The sequence below is a fragment of the Thermobia domestica genome, chromosome 2 (assembly GCF_964235325.1).
Source record: "Thermobia domestica chromosome 2, izTheDome1.hap1.1, whole genome shotgun sequence".
Taxonomy (NCBI): domain Eukaryota; kingdom Metazoa; phylum Arthropoda; class Insecta; order Zygentoma; family Lepismatidae; genus Thermobia; species Thermobia domestica.
In genome coordinates this window covers 20,643,008-20,665,651 of record NC_137455.1, presented here as the reverse complement: position 1 = coordinate 20,665,651, position 22,644 = coordinate 20,643,008, and positions in this window count along the sequence as shown.

The window sequence follows — 22,644 nt, the reverse complement described above, 5'->3', positions numbered from 1 at the left end:
AATAGTACTTAAAAAACGAAACAACTTTTGTAGGAAACAATTTTCGATTTGGGCCACCGTTTTTAAATGGCCGCAAAAAGTGAGTCCTATATCAGATAAAACGTCCAGTGCTTATAAATCCGAAATGGCTGAGAATAAAAAGATGAAACAAAAACTGAGATAGGAAAGTGTCATAGGATGCATCACATGGTGTTGTCGTGGTGACCCACAGGGCCCTCCTTCAAGGGGGCCCAGGAGCCAAATTCAAATTTTCAAATGGAAACATGTATTGAGTCATACCTCATTCAATAGTCCTTGAAATACGAAACAACTTTTGTAGGAAACAATTTTCGATTTGGGGTACCGTTTCAAAATGGCCGCAAAAAGTCCTGTATCAGTTTGAAGTTGACACCTGGGCCCCCTTCACGGAGTTTCGTGAGGGTCACCACAACAACACCACTTGATATGCTTTATCATCGTTTCTATCTCAGTTTTTGTTTCATCTCTCTATTCTCAGCCGTTTCTGATTTAGGCCTATAAGCACTGGACGTTTTATCTGATACAGGACACACTTTTTGCGGCCATTTTGAAAACGGTGGCCCAGATCGAAAATTGTTTCCTACAAAAGTTGTTTCGTTTTTCAAGTACTATTGAATGAGGTATGATTCCATACGTGTTCCCATTTGAAAATTTGAAGTTGGCCCCTGGGCTCCCTTAAAGGAGGACCCTGGGGGTCTCCACAACAACACCATGTGATGTGCCCTATGACACTTTCCTATCCCAGTTTTTGTTTCATCTTTTTATTCTCAGCCATTTCGGATTTATAAGCACTGGACGTTTTATCTGATATAGGACTCACTTTTGGCGGCCATTTAAAAACGGTAGCCCAAATCGAAAATTGTTTCCTACAAAAGTTGTTTCGTTTTTCAAGTACTGTTGAATGAGGTATGATTCAATACATGTTCCTATTTGAAAATTTGAAGTTGGCCCCTGGGGGCCCTTGAAGGAGGGCCCTGGGGGTTACCACAACAACACCATGTGATGCACCCTATGACATTTTCCTATCTCAGTTTTTGTTTCATCTTTTTATTCTCAGCCATTTCGGATTTATAAGGACTGGACATTTTATCTGAAACACCCTGTATATATATATATATATATATATATATATATATACAGGGTGTTTCAGATAAAATGTCCAGTCCTTATTATTTATATATTTGGTATTGCTTGAAATATTGCGATCAAACCAACGAATGACATACAAATGTAACCGTTACAATAGAGCCCCCAACCTACTGGTGCAGCAAGTTCTTTCTGTATGAACTACGTATGACAAAATTAGAAAAATACCCGAAGACATTCAACTTTTGTTTACCAGTATGAGAGGAAGTCAGAGTTGTGTGTTCATCGCATATTCGTTATAATGTCGAGAGAACGTGACGAACGTGCATTAAGAACAAAACATACATGTGTTGTTACGGAATTAAATAATAGTTGAAGTGAATCGAAATGCAATTGTTCTTTAGTCTTCCTATTATTTCTAGATAAATAATAGAGATTTAGATTTGTACTGTTATGAATGACATAGGTTTCAAGCGGCCACCTTGGATTCAAGGTGGCCATAGTATTTCAATTAAGCTTTTGTTTACATTTTGACCCGCCGCCATTTTGCACAGGGTTGTCGTAGAGAGTCGAGACTTGCTGCATTTTCTTTCATTTTACAACAGCTTTCAAACGATGTGCTACTTAACCTCCCTTGCCATTTTAAAAAAATTGAGTTGGACCCCGTTTCGGACCCTGCGAGGACCTTGGGGCAAACTTTTTTATCCGAAAAAGTGTGTCCTTGAAAGTGATGGGATACGTATTGTCCGAGTTTTTCGTTTACCCAACCATTTTCGAACAAATTACTCGGTTCAAACTATTCTGCCAGCTTTGTAGCTTTTATGTTACAAAATATGTTTTAACTCACGACATTCCGCCCGGTGGCACGTATAACTTTGGTATTCGTCTAGTTATAACATATCAAATGCAAACAGAATTGTCTAGTTCGGATCTCAGCGGAGCCACTGCGTAACCCTTCCTTGTAAGTAACATAGCTGTGTTTTAAGTTTACAAATGTAGAGTTACTAGTGTAAAATCATAACAAATGCTTTGCGACGGTTAAAATAAGCAAGTACATATGAAAGATGACTGTATTAGATACTATTTTCCACCGACGAAATATTTCTGCACGGTATACAAAAGCTGCATTTTTATGTTTAGAAGTGTAGCGTTATTAGTGTGAAACCATTACAAGTTCTATCGGAACTCGTATTATTGCGAAAAACAAGAATTTGTACTACCGTTGTACAGGGTTCTGTCGGAGCAACATTTGCTCGCAACAACATTTGGACTATTATATTTTAGGTTTATCTATTAAACTACTATTAATATTGCAATTTGGTATGAAACTTGTGCTGTTTATTGACTCTTATCATTAACTGCGTTTCGGCAAATTAATAATACGATAATCGTTCCGGCTATTGATTGAAGTCATATTAAGGACTGTAAAAGACGGAATGCATTTTCAGGTTATTAGAACCTATGATACTTATTTTTCATGTCCTAGCGTTGATCTTTGGGATATCTCCAATTCTATCAGTCAACTCCAATGCTTCCATTTCTCCTCTACATGACCCAACCAGGCTTGTTCACAAAATATGATTGGTTCCTCTGCTTGTAAACATAGGAACAATGCATCGCTAGGCAATATGAATTTTTATATAACGGAACGATAACAATAATATTGTTTATTCCTGTTTAAAAGTAAAAGGGAACACAGAATATAATTTGAGGTACTCTCATTTCCAAAATAATTGTCGCATATCTATAACTGTCTTCTTGTAAGAATATAATTTGATAATGATTTTGTAGGGTTCTTTTAATACTGATACTATGTGTATAATCGGAAAATGTATATTTGTGGTAAATTTCATAGGAAAAGAATTATAAATACGAAAATCATAATGAGTAAAATAAAATGTAACTAAATGGACAAGAAAATTTTATTTTCGTTTTATTGTTCTTATTTACTGCTCTTTTGACATGAAATTTGACACATACATGTCTTTGCCGATTATACAGATACTAACACTTTAAGAAATGCCGTGCGAATTCGTTATCAAATTATATTCCTACAACAACATATTTATAGAGATGCGACAATAATTTTGGACATGAGTGTACTTGTTGTCATACTGTGACGTTGAGTTTTGAGATATCTCCAAAACTACCAGTCAACTTCAATGCTTCCAATTCTCCAACATAAATAACTTTGATTTTTTTTTCTTACTGAATATTCTCTACTCTACATGAACCAGAACGGAAGGTTACTAATAATATTGTTTATTCCCGTTTAGAAGTAACAGGGAACAGAGAATAGATTATTTTGAGGGGAGAGGGAAAATAATTTGACCCTACAATACAACTTATATGTATTTAGAATTAAAAAGGGCTACAAAAGTAGGTCACATTAATTAACCAACAATATCTTTCACACTCAGGCAAACACAAAAGATATTTTCAATTATATGTAAAACACATAAACAGCCTTCATACAAAACATGAATTGATAATTCGCCAAACTTTCATTTCACAGGGAGTTTAATTAAAAGCTTGGACAATAACAGTTGAGCTAGGCTGGCGTAGATCAAAGCGAAAGTTTTTAATAAAGAGCACAAAACGGTAAATCACTGTTTATATATTCCTTCTCTCTGATTCGTTTCGACTACAAAGTTCCTTCTCCTTGGAACAAAAAGAGAAAGGCACTTTGTATTGTAAATTAATATTGGAGTTAGAACACATTAGGTCGCATCGAACTATAATTAATTGGTGTTCTTTTGAACTAATTATTTTGGTGTTTATTAGGCAATGTTTATAGGGGTGTTTCATTCTCAATAATAATAATAATAATAATAATAATAATAATAATAATAATAATAATAATAATAATAATAATAATAATAATAATAATAAGAAGAAGAAGAAGAAGAAGAAGAAAGAAGAACAACAAGGAGAAGAAGAAGAAGAAGAAAGAAGAAGAAGAAAAATTAGTGTTGCCCACGAAACAAGACTATAATAATCCAATTTTGTATTCTTGTTCTCGTAAATTTTGTGAAGTCTCGTCTCGTCTCGATTCTCGAAAGTTTTTTTTTTTTTTAATATATAAATCTCATCCCATTTTGTAAATTCACAGTCTCATTTTTCAACCTAATTTTTCACTTAATTTTATCTAGATGTAAAAATTACTACTAGTAGAATCTTTGCTCGTAACAAGAGACGAAGAGTGTGTGACAGCAAAATGTTAACACTATCACAGGTCAGAAATCGAATCCGGGTCTCCCACGCCAAAGGTGCGTACGCTAAACTCTTAGCCACGAGAAAGGTACTACTACTACTACTACTACTACTACTACTAATAATAATAATAATAATAATAATAATAATAATAATAATAATAATAAAACCATATGGTATTATTATTATTATTATTATTATTATTATTATTATAGCTCAATGCTCATCTAGTGGGTAGCATGCGAGCGTTTGGCTAACGGGACCCAAAGATAGATTTCCTGTGGGAGAGTGCTCAACGCGTTACGATTAGGGATCGCCAGAACCAGTTCCTGGTGGAACCGGTTTTCGGGTCTGAACGGATCCGGATCTAGAAGATCCGGTTCCGGAACCGGTTTTTCGGATCCAGGTCTAGAACCGGTTCCTCGGATCTAGGTCTAAAACCGGTTCTTCGGATCCAGGTCTGGAACCGGTTCTGAAAACAGAACCGGTTCCTCGCGGAACCGGTTCCGCTGGAACCGAAACTTTGTGACCGTCCCTACGCTAAACCCGAGCTGCTGGCAAGCTGTGAACAGTATGCTAGATGAAATGGTGGAAGCGATAGGCAGGCGCCCAGGCGGCGGCAGCTTGTCTCATTTGGCTAAATAAACTGGGTAACTGGCAAACTCATTGGTTAAACAGGCAAACTGGCCAACTCATTTGGCTAAACACCCACTGGTGGACCAAAATTATTTTTCTGGGGGCACAAACGGGTCTGGGCGGGGAAAGCACAAGCGCATGGTCCTCTTTGCATTATTTTTGAAGGTGAACTTTATGCCTCCTTTACGGGTCTTTGGGGGCTTTCGGATCCAGGTCTGGAACCGGTTCCTAAGATCCGGTTCTGGAACCGGGTTTTCAGAACCAGATGTGGAACCGGTTCCTAAGATCCGGTTCTGGAACCGGGTTTTCAGAACCAGATGTGGAACCGGTTCCTAAGATCCGGTTCTGGAACCGGGTTTTCAGATCCAGATCTGGAACCGGTTCTTAAGATCCGGTTCTGGAACCGGGTTTTCGGATCCAGGTCTGGAACCGGTTCTGAAAACCGGATCTCCGAGAACCGGTTCCTCGCTGAACCGGTTCCGCCGGAACCGGAACTTTGTGGCCATCCCTAGTTACGATGATTCAGATTTCACCTTGCAATGATCCTTTTTTCTTCTTTATCGAAAGGATAATGTCATCTGTAATCTGACTCCACTAAACTTCTTTTATATAAACCTCTTTCGATAGCATACTTTAATAAAAGCTCGCATGGATGGGTTAATACGTTTGTATATTAAGTTATTGCTCATTAATACTATATTGAATAAGTATATTCTGGCGTTAGCTATTACAATTGATACAATGTCGCACAGACGTTTTAACACTAGGATCGTACCTCTCCAACTGACTTATTGGACTAACTTTTCACCCAGTGTATCCAAGTACAATATAATACCAGCAATTCAATTCTTTTTTTTCTTTCTTTTTTTATGCATACAAAATAATCCAACTGATCTTTACAAAATATTAAACACTACTACCTTAAAATGTATTTATAGGTTCACGTCTCATATATCTACGCATCTGAAAAGATACAGATCTTTAACAAACAACAATATCTATATATGAATGAAACGATTTTGTATGTCGCCTTTTCATGATAAAATAAAACGATGGAACTGTTTGAATTTGATTTTTTTGAATGTAGTTAGGGATGCGCACGAGACAAGACTTGTGGCTGTCTCGTTTCGAAAATGTGCTGTAAAAGTGATGTTTCAACTTGAAAAATGTATATTTTTTCTATTGGAAGAGCTGTGTCTCGACTTAAATTTTGTCAGGAAAATCCTGTTTCGACTCGTCTCGTGCGCATCCCTAAATGTAGTTACCACTTGGGTCAATGTGAGTTTTAATCAGCTCATTCTGATATGAGAAATAACTGGCGATCTAAGTGGCCAGTGCATTGGACGATGAAATACATAAACGCTTGGAGTGTTAGATAACCCATAAAACTTATTTGTAATAAATAGTTACAGATTTCATGACATATTTCGTTCATACGTATATTGTCTATGTTTTCTTTTCGTATTTTTTTGTTTTATCTCTCTCCAAGTACCTAATTATATACAGGGTGGCCCAAAAGTAGGTATACACCCCTGCATTGATCTAATATACTTCCTGTTCATTGATCTAATATACTTCCTGTTCATTGATCTAATATACTTCATGTTCATTGATCTAATATAATTCCTGTTCATTGATCTAATATACTTCCTGTTCATTGATCTAATATACTTCCTGTTCATTGATCTAATATACTTCCTGTTCATTGATCTAATATACTTCCTGTTCATTGATCTAATATACTTCCTGTTCATTGATCTAATATACTTCCTGTTCATTGATCTAATATACTTCCTGTTCATTGATCTAATATACTTCCTGTTCATTGATCTAATATACTTCCTGTTCATTGATCTAATATACTTCCTGTTCATTGATCTAATATACTTCCTGTTCATTGATCTAATATACTTCCTGTTCATTGATCTAATATACTTCCTGTTCATTGATCTAATATACTTCCTGTTCATTGATCTAATATAACATTCTAGTTTATGGGTTTACAAATATTTGCTTCGGCTGTTCCGAGCGTTGTAATAAGTAAGAAGACATTAAGGAACAAATAATAAGGAAACTAAGTCTATCTAATGGATAATGCAATTATCTGATCAGTGCAACACTGTATACCTGCTTTTGGGCCACCCTGTATATTTGTTGTTTCAGATTTGAAGCAGAGGCGGACCTAGAAGTATGAACTGGGGGGGGGTTCCGACAGCCCCCAGACTATGAAAGATATATTATGAGTTTACTATACACTTCCAAAAATATATAAATAATAGCTTAAATTATTTTTGTTACTCACGTTCCCCTATTTAGGAAGTATAATTATCCTCGGATAGAAGAAGTGAAAAAGGCGTACGTTCCAGAATAACGCACGATAAACGAGCATTCAATAGGAAAAGAGGACTCCAAACCAGAGATGTTCACCCTCGCGAGGGTGGCCCTCTCGAGGGCATCCTCACCCTCAAGTTCCCTCGCCCACAGTGACAGGAGGGCGAGGGAGCGCGAGGGCGAGGACAAGTTTTGGCCGCGAGGGCGAGGACAAGCTTCGATGGCGAGGGTGAGGGTGCGCGAGGGCAAGGACAAGTTTTGGCCGCGAGGGCGAGGGTGCGCGAGGGCGAGGACAAGCTTCGATGGCGAGGGTGAGGGTGCGCGAGGGCGAGGAAAAGCTTCAACGAAGAGGGTGAGGGTGCGCGAGGGCGAGGACAAGTTTCGGCAGCGAGGGCGAGGGTGCGCGAGGGCGAGGACAAGCTTCAATGGTGAGGGTGAGGGTGCGCGAGGGCGAGGAAAAGCTTCGACGAAGAGGGCGAGGGTGCGCGAGGGCGAGGACAAGCTTCGATGGCGAGGGTGAGGGTGCGCGAGGGCGAGGAAAAGCTTCGACGAAGAGGGTGAGGGTGCGCGAGGGCGAGGACAAGTTTCGGCAGCGAGGGTGAGGATGCGCGAGGGCGAGGACAAGCTTCGATGGCGGGGGTGAGGGTGCGCGAGGGCGAGGAAAAACGAAGGCGCGAGGACGAAGAATTCAATAACGAACTTTTTAAATGAATTAAATTTAGACACCGTAAATTAATAACACTTAGTGTAATCCACTTCATCAAAGTCAGTTATTAGTTGATCAATAATTTTAATTGATCTTAAATTAGGATTATCTTATAAATCACTACTGTTAATGGTTTAATTGAATTGTCAATTTTGTAAATAAAATCTCATTCTAAAATAATTACGTTAAGTGTAGATCGCAACTATCTAGGCCAGCCCACAAGCTGTTTTTAATTGAAATCCTATCCGTTTTCCAAGTACCCAGTTACAAAACTATTAAGTCAATACTGAAAACTAAAAACGAAAATATTTATTGCAATTAAACGATTAACACGATTGGTATTATTGGACGGGAACACGTTGGCTCAGTGCTACAGCCAATCTCTGGTTTCAGGGGTCACTCGTTCGATCTCAGGCCAAGTGAGTTCGTGGAGGACGATAGCGTATACTTGGGTTTTCTCGGGATTTTCCCGTTTTCTCATTCCACCTATTCTTTCATCATCATTCACTTGCAATTCCATCAGTCTCCTTTAGCCATCGATGGCATAACCGTTGGATGTTAAACTAAAGATTTATTTATTTTATTTTATTTTATTTATTTATTTATTTTTTTAAGATTGGTATCTTTGAAAGCGTTTTTAAAAATAGTGTAAGAATATGCAGCGCACAGTCTTGAAAAGGGAGACTATTTTGGGCGTCCAGTAGGCTTCTTTCTGTGATCTGTTACCCTTCATTATCGACGTTTTTATTATTATTTTTTTTTTCGCTAAATAGGATATTAAAATAGAATGATTTGGTTCTATATCGCAAGTTTTAAAGCTCCCTGACAACTGACATTTAGTCAGCAAAGCATAGGAAAACTTAGAAATAAAGAAGCAAAACTATCTGAAGTATTCGGCTATGGTTCATTTAATCATGGGCGTCGTAACGAGGGGCTTGGGTGGTCGCGTTCCTCCCAGATTTTCGTCACACGTATGTAAGCAAACTAAGAAAATAAAAGCATATATTCAGGGGTGTAGTCGAGAGTATACGAAGGTGTATTGCTCAATCTTAGTCATTTGCGCATACTTTCTGCTTCAAGGCGTGTAGTACTATATTCAAAACTAGCATATATAACCTGTGAATTTTTTAAGACTAGCGTATACTCTGTGAAAATTTTAAGACTATGGTGTACGCCGTGTGAAATTTTAGGACTTGAGCAGGAAGTTTTTGATAGTCTATTATTGCAACACAGCCCCTGCCCGCTGCAGCCCCTAGTTATTCGCCTCTACTTTCTAAACATTTTCTATATATTTTACATTCCTGGAGTTGGTGGCCCCGCATCGTGGAGGTTGTGGGGACATTATCTAAGCCTTTGGTCAAGTGACCTTACATTTGGACCTGTCAAGTGACCTTACATTTACATAGATTACTATTGAGATAAGTGGGTAAAACTGCATTCAGGTTTACACCTATAATTTCATGATTCTTAGTGTTCATCCTCCCGAAGGGGAACTTTCGAAGATGTCCTCAATTCTAACTATAGAGAAACGTTCTCATATAACAGAATAAACATCCGTTCATGATCTATATTTAGAAAAAAATAGCACTCTACTAACGTAATTTGCTGTTTTGGAAAATATAAGTTTTACTTATGAATATCTGGGAATCAGTCGATGTGTCTGTATTCTGACGTATTAGAGTTAATGTCCCTTTATAATTCATCACCGATGCCGATGCTAAATGGTACGTGAATCTATAGTTAATGGTAGGATCCGAACCACCATAATGGGTTCAAACTTCACTCAAGGGAATCGAACCTGAGACTTGCTGCAAAGCAGACATGTTTGCTAGACACTATACTAACTTCCTTTGTATATTTCAATATCATTAACTTTCAGTAATCACCGGTAATCGACCTATAACCAGAGTCGAAGTCTAAGAGGGAGTTATTGAAAATGTTTAATTATCCTAATTTTTATGTAAATATTTCACTTTAGAATATTAGCGTTTAAATACTCCTCTCCCCCATACAACCATTACACACGCTAATACTATGTAACAAGCAGTAACGACTACATATTATCAGGTGCAACATTTAATCAATCAACATATAACATATAAAGCTTATAAAATTTTAATTAGTCAGCTGGATTACATCTTATGAAAAAAGTTGAATAATTTCCACCTTATATGTTAGTTGTTTGACGTAACGTAAGCATGAAGGTAAGCTGAGATCTTTGTTCGAAATTCACATTGAAATGATATTCGCAAAGAATCTTCAGTGGGCTGAATCTCTTTCGTTCCAGGTTGGCTACAAGACTGCGATAATCGTAGGACGTAAAAATGAAGATTTTATTCCCCAGTCAGAATTTTTAAACTATCCTATCTCTTCAAGTCAATAATTGTCTGTTTTGCATTATTACTTTTCAACCACAGAGCAAAATAATTCAGTCACTCTACTCCTGTTTTAATGATGTATGGCAGCGTGTAACAAATTGTTGCGAGGTCCTGGGCAAAAAAAGTTTGTGATCGCCCTTTCAGTTTTTAATTGCTAATTATAATAACATTTCTGGAAATCAATTAATCTACACATTTAATTATTTGTGCTAAAGAAAATAAAGGTTTGTTCTCTTACTTTCCCGTTCCACCATTTCTTTCATCATCATTCACATGCAATTTCATCCATCTCCTTTAGCAGTTACATAACTCTGGGGCGCTAAACTAAAGATTTCATCTTTTCTTTCATTACTACAATCTTAAAGTTTGCACGTATTAAAGTTTGCATGACATTATTAATTGTTGAATTGGTGGATTTATAAAAGTCAGTGCTAAATCATTTTAGGCTCGATAATCTTTCCAAGGCCCCTGGAGGCGCTAAGCTCTGAGCGTGCCATTTAGGGAGGAACGGTGGCTCAGCGATAGAGAAATTATCTTTGTTCGAAGGGTCGCATGTTTGATTCCCGTCCACGTAAGTTCGTGGTGGAGGACATCGTGTTCATGGGTTTTCTGGGGATTCTCCAGTTTCCTACCACATTCTCATTCAACTATTTCTTTCATCATTCACTTCTGTCTCCTTTAGCATTTAGCTTGCATAATCGTGGGATCTTAAACTAAAGATTTCATTTTTCATTTGCCTTTACGTATTTGTAGTGTAAGGAATCCTTGAGACAACGCTTGAAAGATATCATTTCATAATTGTGGGAATTACTGAAAATAAACTTTCCAACAATGATAGCTGCCAAAAATGAACCAAGACCAAAGTGATAAAGTGCACAAATTGGCCCCTAGGGTAGTTTCTTAAGACAAAGTTTCATATTTATGGCAATTATTGAAAAAAATTAAAAATTTTAACATTGTTAAGGTAGGACAAATGTATCTCTATTAGTGGTGAATATTAACAATATTTGAGAATCGAAATTAACCTTACAAGCATATTGACACATTTCAGTTTATATTTTAAAATACCAATTAACTTAGATTCACATTCAAATCAATGAAGTCATTCATGTTATAGGTTAGAGTGGGTATATATTTCCGAGTGATAATTCAACAATAGTGTTCTGAAGTATTTTATTTGTTTGCTGACGGAGTTTCAAAATTAAGCTCTTTAGATCTTTCCCTTTGAATTTGTTCAAATTCCTCAGTTACGCTACATACATCAGGGATGGCCAACGTGTTGACTGTCAAATTCTGACAGATAGTTCGCGGCAGTCACTCTACCGCCACTCATCAAACCTTGATTTCACCCTCACCCTCAAGAGAGCCGCCCTTGTGTGGCTGAATACTTATGCTTGCATCGTATTTCAAGGAACATTTTGAAGTAAAGGTATTGGATACTGTTGATAAATGATGTAAACGTCACTATCGACCGAGATCTCCATTGTAACAGTTGTTCCATTTTAGGTGTTCCACAGTAAGTTATACGATGATATGTTTAGTTTCCTTTCTTTAGGACGTATGTTAAGCAAGGGCGGATCCAGGACGGACTTCTGGTGGGGGAGGTGGGTTGTAATACTACTACTTACAGCTACTTTTAAGAGCTCCAAACTCTGGGATGCGTTTTATTTGTATATATAAAATAAAGAAGTTTCCTCTTCTGGGAGGGAGCGATCGCCCCGATCGCCCCCCTGGATCCGCCACTGACGATAAGGAAATAATTCAACAAATAGGTTGAATAATTGATGCTCTGATCCTCACGAAGGAGGCCCTCTCGAGGCCTCCTCACCCTCAATTACCCTCGCCCTCAATGATATGAGGGCGAGGGTGCGCGAGGGCGAGGAAAAGTTTTGAGCACGAAGGCGAGGGCGAGCGAGGATAATGGACAACTCCTATCGCGAGGGCGAGGGTGCGCGAGGGCGAGGACAAGCTTCGATGGCGAGGGTGCGGGTGCGCGAGGGCGAGGAAAAGCTTCGACGAAATGGGCGAGGGTGTGCGAGGGCGAGGAGAAGCTTCGACGGCGAGGGTGAGGGTGCGCGAGGGCGAGGACAAGCTTCGATGGCGAGGGTGAGGGTGCGAGAGGGCGAGGAAAAGCTTCGACGGCGAGGGCGAGGGTGCGCGAGGGTGAGGACAAGTTTCGGCAGCGAGGGCGAGGGTGTGCGAGGACGAGGACAAGCTTCGATGGCGAGGGTGAGGGTGCGCGAGGGCGAGGAAAGTTTTGGCCGCGAGGGCGAGGGTGCGCGAGGGCGAGGACAAGCTTCGAGGGCGAGGGTGCGCGAGGGCGAGGACAAGCTTCGACGGCGAGGGCGAGGGTGAACGAGGGCGAGGGCCAACTGCTACTGCGAGGGCGAGGGTGAGTGAGGTCGAAGTAAAATGAACATCTATGCTCCAAACATCCAGAAATGTGTCATTGGAGTTCGAAAACGATTTATTAAGACATTGGTATAGAGCGTGGCGCTTTACAGATCAGAGACATGGACATTGAGAAAAGCTGAAATATCCAAGCTGGAAGTATTTGAAATGTGGTGTTGGCGAAGAATGCTGCGCATATCATGAACCAAAAGGAAAAGGAACGAAGACGTACTAAAGGAGGCCAATGAAGGACAACAGATCATGAAGATAATAGGAAAATGAAGAAACAGCATGCTTGGCCATCTTATTCGACACTCCGATTGGTTCACTGCGCTGATAGAGGGAAAGGCAGAAGGAAAACCAGGTAGAGGAAGACCAATGATAGAATATCTAGATGCAGTTACGAAGAAGAGACCTTATCAGAGTATCAAGCAGCTCTACCAAGGGAGAGAAAAGGTTTTTTTTTTTTTTTAATTTCCATATTGCCCACCAACCTATTGTTGAGGTGAACAAGAACAACTCAAAAACTGGGAGGCTAGGCCCCCGGCTAGATCCGCCACTAGACTAGATAATTGGATGATTTTGTATTTTTTTTTTTCGCTTTAGATTTGAAATTTTAGATTCAGTTTTGAAGATATGGAGAGATTCAGTATTGAACAAAGAGATACAATTGTGAAACTTAATTTGAAAACGGATCAGGGATCTCGAACACGAAGATCACGCTCTTCCAATACACACCAAAATAAGAGCAAGAATGTGTAAGACTGAACATACCAGGCATTTGAAGAACGTATCTTTATGAAGTAATGAAAAAATCCACAGATTATAATACACTTGTGCGTACTCTTTTAGTACAAATAATTTCTTAAAAAAGTTATTGGTTTTTCAAATCACCTAATTATTTTGTGACACCCTTTATCTTCTACTTTAATCTTTTATTCTTTCTATCTCTCCTATATATATATATATATATATATATATATATATATATATATATATATATATAGATAGATAGATAGATAGATAGATAGATAGATAGATAGATAGATAGATAGATAGATAGATATAGATATATATTTCCAGCAAGAATATTGTTTCCTCTGGCTGATCCCAGCTAAGTGAATTCATGAAAATTAATAATAACAATAAACTCTGGTTGACAGTAAAACGGGTCAAGCACTAAAAGTTTCAATTCCGTCCAATATGTTTGCTGCCATCTACCGTCACAATGTGTAACTTCTAATACCTTTGTTTTAATTGTACAAACTAGAATATGGATAGCTACAGTTAAAGTCACCGTGAAGATGTTACGAGTAATTAACGAACTCTCCGTGACAATCGTTCTAGTTATCTACTTTAAAAAAAAAAAGAGAGAGAATTTAAAAATTCGCTTTCGTTCAAGACTTTTGTGCGCTGTAAGGGACGGACAAAAGGACTAACAACACAATACAGGGTAGCCAAATAGTAGGTATACATTACAGTACTGATCAGCTCATTGCATTTTATATCATTTCTTATTGTTATCCATTAGGTAGACTTTATTTTATTTATTATTTGTTCTTAATGTGTTTTTACTTACATCTTAAGCTCTGAAGAGCCGAAGCAAATAAACCCATAAATTAGAATGTTATAATTCATCAATATAGGGGTGTATACCTACTTTTGGGCCACCCTGTATTATGTCTCACTGTGTGAATCTAATACGCTACAAGAATGTCAAAAATACAGAAAAAAGAATGTTCATTTCCTTTCTTACAATTTTGTACCAGTTAGTGATGCGAAATGTGAGTAACTTACTATTTTGCTGATATTAACACTATACAATTGACGTTAGATTTAGCGTAAAGATTTTATGTTAATCGATAAAATGGTAGAACGAGAAAATATAATTTCTAGAAATGAGCTCTTACATATACTGTAATCTTTAGTTACATCAATCATTTCCTTGTTAAACAAGTATACTTCTGTCAAGAAAGTTCATGAATGTTAAACGTTTTACAAAATTCTAGAGGGTCCTGACCTAGGGGACACCCCGTGGGCGCGCCCCCTGAATCTGCATGTCTATGCGAAAATAGAAAAAGTCCTTGCATCAATGAAGATATGGTGACAAAAAGAAATCACGACACAAAAAAAAAAAAAAAAATCAAACTCGGACGAGCCCGAAAATGCTATTTTTCCTGTAAATCTAGGATTAATTTTACATTTTAAAAATATTTTTCCGCATATTCAATTTGGACTCCTCTTTTTCCAAAAGCTTACCTTACGAAATAAATTCCTCCGTATGTTCCTGTTTTCCGACACACACATGTCAAATTTCAACGCTCGTCTCTTAACCACTGGCGCAAATCTCGGGGGGGATTAGGGGGGCATGTCCCTCTAATCTTGAAACTGGAGAGACTATCCCCCAATAAGCGGATTTGATATATGCTTTTTTTGGAGGGGGAGAAATGTAATGATTTGTGTCCGATTGCCACATCTCTCAAAAAAAAAAAAAAAAAAAAGTATGCGAACGGTCTTACCAGTCCCCCCAGTGTTGAAAACAGATTTGCGCCGCTGCTGTTAACCTATCTAGGAAGAAATTTAAATTAGGCCTACTATAGTATTGTTAATATTAGTGATTACAACTAGGGTCTGTATTGTAACACACATACAGTACATAATTAAATATTGCGGTCCCAGTTCCATTAAAATTAATCACTAAAACTTATCACGATAGTTATTTCAATAAATTATACAATTTTTATTACTTTTAAACTTTGTCTTTGTTTAGTATTTATCATTCATTTTGCAGAAATTAAAAAATACACTTCAATCACCTATGGCTTCATCACTTATTATATCTTTGATACCATAAATAAAACAATTTAAACAAACCTGGCCACAAGATCTGTTATCATAAGGTACCGGACTTTTGTCCCTGTTGCTCTGTATATAAACGTTATGGCTGCAGCATCACCGCTTCTAGTAACAAAAATGTTGATCAGAGATTTGATTTTGAATAATAAATATGAAACGCATAGCATACAAAAAAAATAATGTATTACCCCAATGAACAGTATAGATTACGACGATAAATGAATTAAAAGGTTTTTTCCACATTATTCATTAACTTAGTTAATTTTTCAAAATCATTCAATATTCTTTGTTAAATCAAAAGTGTACCCACAATCCAATTTTCCATCCTATTTATCCAGCAACCGTTCGTTAAAACAAATAAAAAGAACAAATAAAAAACACCAGAAGCAGATCTGTGCTACTCGCTAAATAAGATTATTAAACATTATACCATGAAATGCCGGTGCAGATTTGCAGCTTTGAACAAGCCGGTTTTAAATCCACTTTCATAATTCAAGAGATTCAATTTCTCCCCCTCCGCTTCAGCCCGCCCATCACTACTATCACCACTAACACACAGGCACACGTCCAGCAGCCCTTTGTTTTAAATCGTGCGTATTACAGGCCATACATATAAACATACCTACACAGAATCTGCTGTTAATGAATCCAAACAATTGTAACGTAATCCCTTCAATAATAATGAGAACTAATCTCATAAAGTCTCCAATATTATTTGAATTTAACGGGAGGATTGTCCATAGAGAAATAGTTACCAATTAATATACCTTGTTGAGCTGAACAAAATGGTGACTGTGAATTCTCATGTGTAGTTTTCGAGAAAATTAAAAATAACGAATCTTTATTTTTCAAAAACTAAACGAAGTAGTAATGTTACGTGTACACCACGTGAAGAAGTTTGGTTCTATAGCGTGATACGTATTTTCTCAATATTGAAACCGAATGGTGGTAGTAGATTTCTATGATTTTCCAGTATTAAGTTCTTAGAATGAAGATTTAATATATATACCTAATCGATTGCTGAAATCAATTTCTTCCTATGTATTACCGTTTTTACTCCATGTCGATTAACGTTAAAACCGGAAGTGGCACAGATCAACCATTTCCGATTTGAATAGAGGTTTAAGCATCCCAATACACTTCATCTCCATCTTTAGCTCTCTACTGAAGCCGGAAATGTTATAAATCTGCTACAACTTCTGGTTTCAATATTGATATACATAGCGGGGAAAAAGGTAAGAGATAACGAGTTTTTTGTAATTAATCGATTTAACGTTCTGAGAATAGGTACCATCTTTCCCTTAATCGAATGCAGGGAAACTCTTCTAGCTAACTATTACCGTTTTTGCTCTGTGATAATGAACATTAAAACCGGAAATGGTTGATTTCTACCACTTCCGGTGGATGAATGAGTTCCATCAACGAATTCGATTTGTAACTTTTGACACATACTAAACAAACTTTCTCTTTCGTATACAGATACAATGACAAACGTAAACTACCTACATACTGTTCTTTGGCTCAATCCTAACCATTCCACCTATAAACTCAATTTCGCTGATCATTGTCTACCCCCGAGCCACTCATATACTAAAGGAGTCTTTGCAAACCAAACTCTTTAAAAACTGACGCTATACGATAGCCACGCCATCTAATAAGATAACACTGAACTGAAGTACGAATACACAATAGAGGGGCCAGCAAGAGAAGGTCTCTGATAGCTCGCAGCGGCATTGCCAGTACTTACTAGAGATGGCCACATTTTTTCGAAAAATACTTTTTTGAAAAGTGAATTTTTCGAAAACGAAAAATGAAAAACGAAAAAAAAATCGGAAAAATGAAAAACTAAAATTTTTCGAAAAAACGAAAATTTTCTCGAAAAAGCGAAAAACGAAAAATGAAATTTCCGAAAATCGAAAAACAGATTTTTCGAAAAAGGCCATCCCTAGTACTTACGTGTCAAGGCCACAGGATTTTCGGCTGATCATAGCGCCGAAAGGAAGCATTTCTACACCCACGTTGGCCTATACATTTCGTCTAATCTTGGTGTCAGAAATCACCTCCCAAATGTTGTTAGTGTTGTTTTGAAACACCCTATATGTATTCACATGTTCACATTCATAAGCTCATAGATAATTGCTAGATGCTGAATGAAGATCTAACTTTTCTTCACAATCATCTATCTCCCACGTTGTTTTGCAGTGTTTCTTGATTTCGTCACACCACATTGCACCATGACGTTCCCTGGTTTTTCCTTGTCCCTTGGTATCCAGTTGAAGAATTGCTTTCCACCATCGATCACAATTTCTTGGAATATTTTCACCCCATTGCCACCTCAATGCCTTTATTTTCATAATAATGTCCGTCGTTCTTATCATAGCGTGATCAGTCTGGTTCTTTACCTACTTTTGTGGGTAATTCCTAGCATTCATGTTTCCATTCTTTGTTTTGTGGTCTGGAAACGGCGAATGTCTAATTTGGTTAGTGTCCCCGTCTCTAATCCATATGCCAAAACAGACACCATACATTCATTGAGAATTTTACGCTTTGAAATTACTAGTGTTTTGATTTCCAAAGTGAAACTTTTCCTTCCAAATGCGCTCCAGTTTGCGTTTATTCATTGAGCTGTATGAAGCCAGACCGAACTAACTACATTTTCGAGCTAAGGGAATATAACCCTTACGAAAACAACGGCAACCCGACACAAACTGTTGCCAAAGAAAGAATTATATATAAAAATGGCGTGCTTTTGTTATTACATATCCACACGAAGATCTCCTGTCTCAGATAGAGTTAGGTGTTCATTTCTATTTCCGTATTTTCAACTTCAGAGCTTAATTTGTTTGCGAAGTTGTTTTGTTGAACATCACTTCAATCTTTTCTATTTTTCATTTTCAACCCAACTTCCTTGCTCTTCAAACTATCGTAATTTGCAGATTTCTGTTCTTGTTTGCAAAGAGAATGATGCAATTAGCGAAACGAAGGTGGTCAGATGTTTCCCTTCATACTTGTTCCCCCGTTTTGTCACTTCAGAAATCGAATCACAAACTGAATTTGGTTTGTGAAAAAATCTGAGAGAAATAGTATCACCTTGACGTACTTCTCCCGCTATCCTTATAGACCTTCCACAGCCAAACGGATATTTATTTGTTTTATAGACATTTTATGTATAATTTTTACATAAGTTTCCTCGACACTACTTGCTTTCCGCTGAGATCTTCATGGAATCAAAGCCTTTTCACAGTAAATGAACGTAGCTCATAAGTATAGTCACACGTTTGACGATTCTACCAGTTTCCTCATCACCTGAAAATGATTTACTGTGCTGTAACACTTCTACCTAGGTAAATGCAGCATGTTTATTGGTCGCAACAGCTTTAAATTTATCCAATAGGAGCGTCAGTATTTTCGAAAAAAAAAAAATGGTAAATCTCATGAAGAAAATTTATATAGACTTTGGCACTTCTCCACTTTCAGAAAACTCAACAACTTGGTAGTCATTTTGTTTCAAGCTTACGTTTGAATTTTTTCGGTTCTTCATCAGTTAGTTTGCTGTGTCTGATAATCTCATCTCCTGTTACCTTTTCTTGTTTCACGTTTCTTAGGTTGAATTCAACTACCTCTTGCGGCACTGAGGTATCTCAGTTTCTTTATTTTCGCTTTCTTTCACTTCTGGTTCATCATTTGGGTGTAATTTGTTGTTGAATAGTTAAAAATCTTCTTCAGTGTTTCTTCATGCGTTTTAAGGTTGTGCCAGGCCCGTATCCAGGGGGTCCAGGGGGCTGCCCCCCTAAATTTTTGCTGGCTTCCCTAAAAATTTTCACGGTTGGCTTGCAAATGAACTATACTATGGTGATGAACTATAATATGGTTGGATCGGCCCCCCCTAACTTCAGCCCCCCCTACATTCTCGGGCTTGCTACAGGCCTGGGTTGTGCCATCTTCTCTTTTCAGCTCTTCCATCTACTTCAGTACATTGCTTAGCCTCTACTTTGCCTTCTTAAGGCGTATGTCGTGCTTAATTATTTTTCGTACCAGATTGCTGTTAAAGTTTCTTACACCTTTACCTTCTGTAATGCATTTCCATATTACTTTGCGAAGTTCCACATATTCTATTTTAAATTGTCACTATTATCCTTCTTTTCTTCATCAGATCCTGTGTTTCTTGATTCTTTCATTCTTTTTTCTCCTAATACTTCCTATCTCTGTAGCTGAAACCTACCCTGGGGCAGGGTCGGATTAAGGGGAGTCTTAGAAGGACTATAGCCCCGGGTCATCAGGTGGTCAGAAGCCTCCACTGTGATCAAAATCTCAACTGGCTATCTTTAAAATATCATAAAGATATGACCAAAAATATGAAACATATTTCCTTAACTGTCCTACTTACTTTCACAGAAATGTATTAGACGAAGTCAGCAGAGGCCACATATTTTCTTTAGCTCTGGGCCTACAGATAGCTTAAACCTGCCCTACACTGGGGCTGTGTCCATCAGAATTTTTGTAATCCCACTGTTAGCTTCTGAAATATTCATGCCCTCTCCGAATGCGGCTAAATAGTTTTTTTAGTCGCAGTTGAAATAAGTTACGCCGATCTTGAAGAATCTTACTTTCTACATACGTTCCTGTCGCCCAAGCTTTCTGATTGTCAGAGAAGTTAACACCAAACTATTCCATTGTTATTTCCTGTGTTGAATCTGTTCAGAATATTTTAGTCTTTAACCATGTATCTTTTCTTTGACATGAAACTCAACCGCTTTGTTTGTCAGACTTGGGTGTTGCCATGTCCAGTTTTTATGGAACTTTTTCTAGATGAAATTCTCAGCTTCGGATGATTCTAGGTCTCTTTCTAGTCTCTTTCGCCTTTTCCGAAACTTCTTTTGATTTTTGGTTTGTCTCTTTTTGTTTTATTCTGACATTTAAGTCTCCCATGATAATATTTATGCAATTATTTTCTCTGTTATTAAACTCTCTAATTTCTTGCACTTCCTCTCCTGAATGGCGTGTTGTAGGAGCCGGCAAAGAGTGTCTGATATCTGACAAGAAGGACACTAAGAATCAGTTGAAAATATATGAAACTGGAGGAATCCCTCAATAAATATCTTAACTGCACCTCCCAGTTGTGCAGACTGGAATTTACCATTCCAGGGTGAAACTTAGAAGTTTAACTAATGACAGGAGAGCATACAGAGAGCACTATCACCAGAGGCGACGTTAGATGAGGTCGGGGCCTAATGCCAATAATGACCCCGCGGGGTCTGAGTACTGGTAAAAATCGCCGATCGCCAGCATGCTACTTCTAAACATTCTCAGAACGCAGGGCCCCTCAAAGTGTAGGGCCTGGAGCGGTTGCCCCATTGGCCACCCCCAAATTCCGCTTCTGGCTATTACTAATAAGCTCGGCCAGCACGATGATTTTCTTCAAATAGCTAGGAACATCTTTTACTAATCGTGACAGGGTAAGCTAAGATTTTCATCCGCCAGAAATCGAACTGTGTGAATGGGCAAGGCAATACTTAGAATCATAGGAAAGCAGAAGGTCAAGGTGACCAGACGTCCCGTTTTAGCCGGGGCAGTCCCTTTTTTTCCAACCGTTGTCCCGTTTTTTTCTGATTCTCGAACGGGACGGCTAAATGTCCCGTTTTTAAGTAAAAATGACCTGGTTGTCCCGTAATTATTATTCAAAATATAAATCGTCAATGCAAATTCTACTCTCTTCCGTACCAACACTCATTGCCAAGGTTCAGCCGTGTCTAGTACTTCTGAATTTTTAAATGGGAATTGAGTGTTCGTGGTTCAAGTGGGAATTGAGTGGGAATTCTGAGTGTTCAACTTGTTAAAAGAATTGGGGGGTAGAACTTGCAATCGGGAACCATTATTTGTTGTGTGGTATACGTAAAGTTAGAAACGGTGTGTTATCACTTTTACTTGTGTATTTTGTAAATTGAGAACACTGCTGAATCCCAACTCAGATATCTCCCCCCCCCCCCCGTAGCCGATTCGTATGTGTCCTGTTTTCGCAAGTGAAAATTCTGGTCACCTTGCAGAAGGTGCTAAGAATGATTAGATTTGCCTTTTAAAACTGACCATTGCTATATATAATGCGAAATTTCTGTCATCAGAAGCAAGAAGGCTACGGAAGCATCATCGGAAAAGAAAAGGAGAGAAACTAATCGAGATGGAATACTTTCCCCTATCCAATTTCAGAGAATCAGAATGAGGCAAGGCTGGAACTGTTGGATTTCGTAGCGAAAAGCTGAAAAGCCGTATCTTTGAGATTCTAATCTAGTATCAAGGCTTGTCATCAAACTTTCCCGTAGGTATCGAAGGTGCTCGAAAATTTTTCTTTTGACTTTATCGCCAGTTAATGCCTTACATTATCTAGGCGCCAGACTCGTATTTTTCTTACACAATGACCTGGCGCCCACGAATCTTCGAGGTCTGTGCATAAGAATAAAAGTGGGCATATGTATCGCAAAATCAAGTGAGCTTAAGATAGCCTTTAGGGAAATGATCTCTCCGTGTGAATACGCTACTGGGATCGGATCATAAAACAGCATGTTAAGTAGGTAGTTGAAGTTCGGAAATGTACGTACAATAGCAAGGGAAGCTTACTTGATATATGGCATTGCATGGCCTTAATGGGAATGAACTTTTTTTTTTCCAATTTATTGAAAAAAATTTAAAACAAGCTATTGTTTAAAATATGCTTTTTTTTTCTGCATTTCTATCTGAAGTAATCTGTTCAACTGTGTAATCGTTTCCCTCTGCCTTTTGTTGAACTCGGTGATATTTGAGGAGGAAAAATCTCCAAAGTGTACCACAAGTTCATTAATTTGAGAAACAAAACACCTGTTTTGTTGTCTGTGTTTTGCTGCAATTCTCTTAACACAGACAACCTACGCACACACAGACAGACACGCACTCCCGTAGTAGCAGGAACAAAAACACCATAACCAACCAATAGAATGTTCCTTTCATAAGAATTAATGAAGCGTTGTATGGCGATGGAAGCCCTTGATAAAGATCTGA